Source organism: Pygoscelis adeliae, unplaced genomic scaffold, assembly GCF_000699105.1.
Source record: "Pygoscelis adeliae isolate BGI_AS28 unplaced genomic scaffold, ASM69910v1 Scaffold241, whole genome shotgun sequence".
Taxonomy (NCBI): domain Eukaryota; kingdom Metazoa; phylum Chordata; class Aves; order Sphenisciformes; family Spheniscidae; genus Pygoscelis; species Pygoscelis adeliae.
In genome coordinates this window covers 4,052,916-4,061,683 of record NW_008824056.1, presented here as the reverse complement: position 1 = coordinate 4,061,683, position 8,768 = coordinate 4,052,916, and the positions used below count along the sequence as shown (strand labels likewise).

The window sequence follows — 8,768 nt, the reverse complement described above, 5'->3', positions numbered from 1 at the left end:
CAAGGAGGGTTTCTTCATGGCTCACACTTTTTTTTGTGGCCCGCTTTTCCGCTTGGAAAGCTTCCTTTGTTTTTCAGTGGCATCTGTAGCGCTGGAAACTGGCACCGGGTTTCCCGCTTGATGTTACCTTATGAAATAGTTAATAACATTTTTAGGAAGGGAGGGGAGCTGTTTATAAACAGCTTTTGCGTCTTTCATGTTTCTTATTTCCCTGTTAGTGTTAGAGTAATTGTATTTGTGACAGTGCTAGATGAATGCAGGAACGGCGCTACCCGGAGTAATGTGGTTGCTGCAGGTCTCCACTGTGTGAAGCAACACGCCAGCCCTGGCTCTGTGCTCCCTGGACGCCCAAATCTCTGGGTGGGTCAGGCAGCGATGACGTATGTGCAGGGAATGCAAAGTTTCTACCAAAGATGTGTAAGCTCCTGGTTCTTGCATCACTCCTAAAATCTTAGTATAATAAAATCCTAAAATAGTATTACAGAGTTTCTCGGGAAAGTTTTTTCATGTGTTATTACATGCGTTGATGAATCGCACATTCGTTCTGGACCTACAAAAACTTATCTGGCTGAAATTCTCTCTGTGAGAGATGCAAATTCAGCATTCCCAAATGGCGGCATGTTCTTTTCATCAAAACCAAATGGCGACAAAAAGGCACCAAGCAAATCCCCCAGATCTGAAGATGTCTTTATTTTTTATTCAAAGCAGGCAGTCACGTGAATGCTTGCTTGAGGTGAACTCCTGTGTCTACTCTCCATCCTCTTGGTGCTGAGAAGTTGTCTTTGGAAGGACCCCAATCCTTTATCCCACCAAGCCCCAGGCCCACTGTGAGGGAGGGACAAGCCAGGCAGATAGAGGGAGGGCCAGTGGCATGCACGAGGGGCTCGGTGGGAATGAGTGGGGCCAGGTGGGTGTGGGAGAGGGAGCAGCTGCCACCACGGATGGAGCCTGGGAGGCCAGTGTGAATGTCAAGGGGCAAAGAAAGAAGGCAAGAAATGGCACAGTGGACGAGAAAGAGGGGAAGGAGAGGGCAAGGAGGAGATGAAAAAGGAGCACTGTAGTCTTGGGGCAAGGAGAAGGTGCCAAGGAAAGGAACATGGTCATCATGACATGAAAACTGTCCTCTGTTGATGTTGTCCAACCTTTCAGGCTTCACCACTCCTCTTCGTGCCAAGGCTTTTCCATTCCTCCTCTCCTAGAAGGTGTCCCTCGTCCTCCTCCTGAGCTTACTTACCAGAGCTGAAGGGACATGTTGTGTTACCAGTCAAATGCACATTCATCCCTGAATCAGGCTTTTCTTCATCTATCTACCACCTACTTAATATGGGCAAAGGCAAAAGAGGCTAAAGGATATTAACAACTGTCGAACTGCCAGGTAAATCTGCTAGTTTGAAAACTAATATAATGGCAGAGTATACTAGGTGTGCAGCTCTTCAAAAGTAAACATCCATTTACAGCAGGATCATAAAAATCTTTGAGGCACTCAACAGCAAGTTGCCTGTGGCTTTTCACCCTTGTATCTCCACGAGTTATTGCTCAATGAGGGAGTATGTGGTGTTTTGTGTGAACCGAGAGGCAATTGGGAGCAGCTACTTAAATAGCCCTAATTATGTTTAGAGAAGGCTGTTCCCTGAAAGTAGCTACAATCTGTGAATAAACATATTGCCACAGGTGACCACCTGATCTGTGCATATGGACCTAAAAAAAGCCAGTTTGCTAAGTTTAAATACCTCAAAATAAAGCTGAGCAGACACCAGACGCCAATAGCTGTGCCTGCTCCGTGCACGCTACCAAAAGCAGCATTGTACAGGGGCTTTGTAGTGGAGGAGAGTGCAGCTCAGGTCCTTGTGGCATTGCAGACTACCACATAATGTTTAGCCAGCCCGTAATGCACTCCTGAGGGGACGACTAGTGGGCTTAAAATACAGGCCTTTAAATACCACATGGACAAAGAAAGATGAAGAAGTGACTAGGCCCCATGAATGGGGGGATGGAGAAACCCAACGGCTTATTTTGCTTAATCCTTTTGTAAACACACTCAGTGTCTGCTGAAGTCCAGCGGCAGCCCCTAGCTTCACAAGAACTGCCCGGCACAGCCGGCCTGGAGCTCCCTGGGGACAGTGGGCACCCACTCGCTGCCCGCAGCCGACGGGGCTGTGTGGGTGCAGCCTCGGCCCCAAAGTTACCCTCTGGTGAGTAATGCCCAGAGGCTGTAAGATCTTGTGGGGCACCTGAAGACATGCACTTTCTTTCTCTGGACAGGGTTTCTCTCTCCACCAAAGGCGCCTGCCCAGGAGCCAGGAACACGGGGCTCTTCAGTTGGGGCAGCCCTTGCACCTGGAAAAGCCATAGGATATTGCAGCAGTTCACGGCCAGTTTCAGACGGGTGCGGGGCTGTGCTGGTCTGTGTTACACAGGTTGCACTCACGGCTCTCAAAGGAGGCTTTCACAGCCCTGCTATCTCGCTGCTTATGGCTTGAAGTGACGCCAGTATCACCTCAGGCTATAGGGAGAAAAAGTCCATTGAACCACATTGCCTCTTTGCTAGACAAAACCCAGAAAGATGACTCACACCTGAAATGAGAGGCTTTTCCTGACAACTTCCAAACAATCACTTCATTGCATGCCTGGACATAAATCAGTGAATTTCCAAGATAATAGCTGAAGAGAGACAATTACGAATCAAAATATCTGGTGTTTCCTTTGCACACCACAGAAGCTTTCAGCAGAGCTTTGTGCACATTGCACCAGGTGGGAGAACAGTCACTGTGTGACTCTCTCATCGGCTAAAATCTGTGCCATTACAGGACAGATGAATCTCTAGTTATAACTTTGTGAAACTATAATGAAAAACACACAGACTACCAGAACACAGTAACATCCAGTGAAGGTGCAGGCGTGAAGCCCACGTGCTAAGGCAGCCACCGCTTAAATAATGATTCTGGTCAGCAGGACGCCTTTCCTGATGCTATTCCTGAGACCAGAGACCCACGACATTAGAGTCAGTGTATGAAAGCAGATCTGTCTCCCTGCTTGTTTACACAGACTCTCACATCCGTGAGCGTCAGTGATCAGTCGGAACAGTGGCTCTAAATATCCACAACCAGCACCACATCTCTCTTTCAGAGAAGTGTTTTGAAACACTCGTCCAGCCTTTTCAGCAAGGAGCTACAATTATCAGAAGGGGAATAGCAACACAAAATTAGAAAAAAGCAAGCTACAGTGGAAGGGGTAGACTACCTGAATCTTCAGCTGCATGTCAGAGATTTATCATGCTTTTAACGGAGTCTCAGCTACATTTCTGCAGGCAGAAGGCCTAGAGACTGGATATGTTTCAATGGCTGTGTACTTCTCATAGGTTTAGTCTTGGGGTAGCAACTGTAGCTATCTCAGCAATGGCAAGGCCATGTGGTGAAGAGCTGGATCACTCTAACATGCTTCTTCCCGCTTCATGCATACTTTGAACCCAACCCAGAGACATTTTTTGCTGCCTGATCCTCACTGGGTCCCTGCTAGAGAGCAGTCTTGTTTTTCTTCCCTGGCTTCTCTATAATTACAGAGCGCGAAGCCGGTAAATGGGATACAGGATTGCTGCTGGCCAATTCCCTGTGCTGAAGACGTGCAGGCAGAGGCAGGGCTGTTCTTACTGACTCTTGTGAAGGACGGTATTCAGTTCCTAAGTAAATCTATCATGGTGCAGTCGGATGATGATTCATGTGCAGTGGTGGACTGAACTGCATGCCCAAAGCTCTTACGACCACAGGCTGCCTTCCACATCACTGTCTGGGAGGTTGCTGGCCCTAAAGCAAGAACAGATGAGTAGGACACACAGCAGCCTCTGAAAAGCCACACTTTATAGTCTGGTGTACGATGTAACACAGACCATACTGCATCAGTCCAAGGCCCCTGTTCTTGGGGGGGGGCCTTCTCTCCCAACCCAGCTGCAAGCAGATACCTACAAAACAGTAAGAAAATGGCAAACATACCTGCTATTTTTCCCCTGCTAATCTTCCAGTCTTTAATATTTTCAGTTCAGGGGATTCTATGAGCTGGTTGTGGACTTTTTGGTAATTCCCACTGGCTCTGTTCCACATACTTGTCCATTTCCCCCTTGAGTCTCTGAGAAATTTTTGCATGTTTTCGCAAATGCCCTTTGAAAAGCATTCCACAGGGCTAGTGCTGCTGTATGAGGAATGACCTCCTCTGATTTGCTTTGAACTTGGCTCTTGTGATCTTTCGCTCTTTGTAGGCACCCTTACCCACCCTGTTCGATGGCTTCTAGCACGTTGCCTTTCTCTGAATCTTTTCCAGTTCTAATGTATCTGTTGGAGATGAGGCGACCAGAACTGCAAATGGTGCTCAATGTGTGGCTGAACCCTGGATTTGTACCCTACCATAATTATGTCTTCTGTTTTGGTCCCCTAATAATTGCCAGTGTTAAATTTGTTGGGGTTTTTTGACCACTGCAGGGCACTGAGCTGATGTTTTCACACTATCTGGCACAAGCTTGAGGCCTCACTCCTGCCTGGTAATGGTCAGCTCATTTTTTATAGGTGAAGCTATAATTTTTTCTAGTTACATCACTTTACAGTTATATACCTTAAATATAATTTGCTGTTGTATTGTCCTGTACTCGGTTTTGCTAGGGTCTTACGCATTTCTTCATTGTCAACTCTTACTATTGCAATATATTGAAATAAGTGCTACTAATCTTTAATGTGCTGGGCTGTAAGCTGCACTGAGTCAGGAGCTGCTAGAAGTCCTGTTCAGCATTTTCCCTCCAGGGTTAGCAACATCCAAGAGAGTCAGGGCAGGAAACTGGAGATGGTTACAACATCACTCATCTCAGCTTAATTTACTGTCAGATGTAAATCAATGACTTAATCCCACTGTGATAAAAATCTTTATGATCTCTGCAGTGGATAAAGCTGTTTGGTCAGGCCAAGTAGCCAATTTTAAACCAGTCACTATAATCCCCTTTTTCACCAAAGCATGTGATTTTGTAATCACTGAATATACTGGATCTCACCAGGAAATCATTATTCTATAACGTTAGCTGCAACACTAAATTTACTTTGGACTTTGCTAGGATACATGATGGAGTTGTTAGTTTGCTTCATTCTCACATCGCAAACTGCACTGACACGTAACATACAAAGCTAAGTTTCTTTGCGCTGTTACGTGAACAAAAAAAATTAGAGTAGCATCTTTTTCAAGAATGATGAGCAAGCATCTTTGTTTAGATGAAGACAGGAAGTCTTGTGGTTACACACCCATTTAGGAGCCACAGGACTTGGCTTGTTTCCAGTACTGAACAGATTTTTTATATTATCTTTAAGCCCCAGCTTCCCCATTCAGGAATTTTGTGAAGTTCAAGTGATTCATATTTCCTAAATTGATTTCTCTCTTCCTCCTATAACCATTTTGGCTGACTAGGCTTGTTCTTCTTCTCTTGCAACAATTAGATTTAAATATGACTCAACCTGGAAGAAATCAGTAGCACAGGATGCACTAGCTTTTACTGAGAGAATACCCCCAAGTGCATACATTTGAAGAATTAGAGTTTAATTGCGGTGTTACCGCACTGTCCACATACAAGGTCAACTTCACTTTTCTCAGCTGACACAAATCTGTTCAGAAAAGCCGGGGACTCGGCAGACAACCACTGTGATGATATTAATTTTCCTCTTGGGCAGGGATATGCAAAGCTCCTGTAAAGGCATGACTAACATGCTCTTCTCCTGGTGTGTTACAGCAGCTTCCCAAGGACCAACCGATGCGAACAAAAGAATTCATGAGACAAATACCACAAGCCTCTAGACCCCTCACTTATTCCCAGGAAACTTTGTTACTGACATACATAGTGATGAGAACCTCCTTTGCACGCCTCCTGGCACAACTACTGAAGGATATGATTCAGAGATGGCCTCTTATTGTGGACAGGATGGCATTTCTTAGCTTTCACAATAACCAGACATTGAAACATAGATGACTGTAGCAGAGCAGCCCTTTTTTTTGAATGGCAATGATAACATTTGGCACATACCTCACGTTTCCAACAAAAAGCCCTCATTGCATTACCCCAGAACAGAGTACAGCATGTGCTTCCCCTTCCTCCTGATATGCCCATTTCCCACCACACTGTGCAGTGCTGGGCAGGCGCTTGCAGTGACTTTGGGTACTGCAGGGGTGGGAATACATCTCCAAGAGGCTGTTGGCACCGTATACTCAATCCCTCCGCATCAGCAGACCTGGGTTAGTGACAAGACAGATAAAAGAATAAGGCCAAAAGTCGGCAGACACCCAGTGCAACCACTGAAGATGTCTGCTTTCAGTAGCTGAATCTGGCTGGCTTTTTTAAGGAACCAAAAATCCTGTCTAGTAGTAAACATCTTAAGTTACCACACATAAAAAAGAAAAAAAAAAACCAAACCCAAACATCAATCACCTAGCCAAGTCTTTGGGATGGAAAAATCTCGAAAGTCTAGTTGAGATGGACGCAGCACGTCTCCTGCCTGGAATACCTGGGAGCATCTGTTGGTAGCATGCCTGATCGTGTACTGCTGGTTGGACATGGGGCCAAGTCCATGGCTGTTCCCCCGCCAGCTGCGTGATCCCTGTCCTTCCTTCTGACTGCAGGAGAAGCAGGTGGTGCCTGGGTGGGACAACTGCCAGGCATTAGGAAAGATCACTTACACCTCTCTTTCATTTCCCAGGCAAGGCATACCTTGTTCCCAGGTGCGAAGCACTGATTGCGGCCAGCGTGTCCACTGCCACGCTGTGACTGTTCTCGGGAGTGTGCTACAGCACTTCACAGCAGCATGGGACCACCAAGGGGGACTGTGAAAGCCAATGAAGCAAATAAGGTGAACAGCACCAAACTTTCGGGGGGGAAGCAATTTTGGTGCAATGTTGACAACCCATACTTGAGAGCCATTCTTTGCAGCGAGGCAATGTGGGCAGGCAGAGCAGTGTTCACATATGGATTGTGTAGGTCCCGTTGGTATGCCACAGCTGAAGCACATACAATGAAGAGAGAGAGACTCGCAACTCAGTCGTGGGGCTGAAAAGGTGCATTCAGATCCTGCCACAGCTTTGACTCGCAATCTGACAGACTGCGTACATTTCAAGTTGTGGAACTCAAGCTTTTCATAGTTCAGCTTTACGAATGCTAGACAGTGTTTTTGCCACATTTCATCTATCAGATTTCTCAGTTTTACCCACTTTGCATCAGAGTAAATTAAACCCCTAGTTTTGCTGTCTTTCCTTGTTTGTAAATGGGTGATAAAGAGGTCAGCTTCAGAGAGGCCTTATGGAGAGGAGGGTGGCAATAGCTGCGAAGCGCCCTATCTGGTGAAGTCTCAAATGAAAGACAGGATGGCTGTGCCATCCTAAAGCCATTATAAAGTCTTTGAAAATTAAGATAATAACAAGGCAGGCCCATATCTTTTGCTAGCATGTGAGATTCAGAATCGCTGCTGCTGAACAGCATTTCCATGCCAGGAACCTGCACCAGCTGCTACGGCCACAGATCAGTCCTTCAGTTGATACCAAAGCATGGGTTGTGCTCCAGTTCTTGGACTCCTTCACCTCTGTATCACCAGGATTTCTTCAGCACAGTCATTAACAGCTCACACATACCTGCCACACCTTCCAGCACACGCCTCTGCATTCCTCGCCCTGCTCCAAGACATGCCTTCTTCATGGACTTGTGCTCTCGGAGCTCACGTTTGCTGTCTGTCTTATTCATATGGTCCTATGAAGTGCTGCTAAGTTGTGGTCATGATAATTTAGCCCACAGCGACCCTGTCCTTGCAAGAACAGATCAAGGGTAGATTATCCTGTCGCCTAACCAGTACTTTTTGGAAGTATTTTACAACTTACATAAAGAAAATAAGTGCTGGAAATACCTGATCTGTAGTGACAACCTCTGGACCTTACTACACACATAACACAAGCTAACGTCTGTCACTTAGTGCATTTTCGTCTGTTCTCTGATCTGTGACTGGAATCTGCAAGCTTTCTCCCAGCCTTTTCCAGCTTATAAAGCTTTTCCTACCGTCTCTTACATTTACCAAGACTCCAGTTCCCAAGTGCTGTTGATATTTCCAGCTCTCAGAGTTTCTGTGACAGAGACAGCTCTGTCTTCCAGCGGATGCGGTACCTGGTAGCTCTGATGGAACAAGCTGGGGGTCACAGCACCTCACCCTGGCGGGTACCTTGACTCTGGACCTTGGCACAGGCCAGCCGAAAAATGATCCCACCTTCCCCCCCTTCTCGCCGTTCTTCTTACGCGGCACAGCAAATCAAAACCTCAGATCAGCACAACTCCTATTGTTGCTTGATTTGCAGTCTAGAAAAAAACCAAAAATCAAGCTCCTCATTTCCATACAGCAAGTGGGAACCAGCAGTGGTTGGCAACTTTCTAGCCTTGGCCAAGGGCAAAGGAAATAGTTAATCTATCACTCCTTTGAAACACAAATCTCTCTGCTTCTTATGGGGCAAGGGAAAGAACTGAATCCTTGACAAATGTTAAAGCGCTCAGCTTAGGCTGACTTCATTTCCGATTTTTCTGTTCCAGTCTCAAATTTTATGCCTTGATTTTTAGTTTAATCCTTTATTTTTAAGGATTACCTGGTATCGACTGCTTCTCAAAACTATTCATTCTGTCTATTAATTAGACTTATTAGCTGTTTGCCTAACATGTTAACTGATTATAATTAAAACAGAATTCTGTTCTGGAAAAAGAATCTAAGGAGTGATATTTC

General features: G+C 45.8%; 1 long non-coding RNA gene across 1 annotated transcript in view; it reads left to right on the top strand.

The window, feature by feature from the left end:
- Positions 1-8,768, top strand: part of LOC103925279 — a 66,367-nt gene extending 57,599 nt beyond the window's left edge. The window contains exon 5 of the long non-coding RNA XR_664029.1: positions 6,717-8,768. This is a non-coding gene — a long non-coding RNA (uncharacterized LOC103925279). The remainder of the gene's footprint in view (positions 1-6,716) is intronic.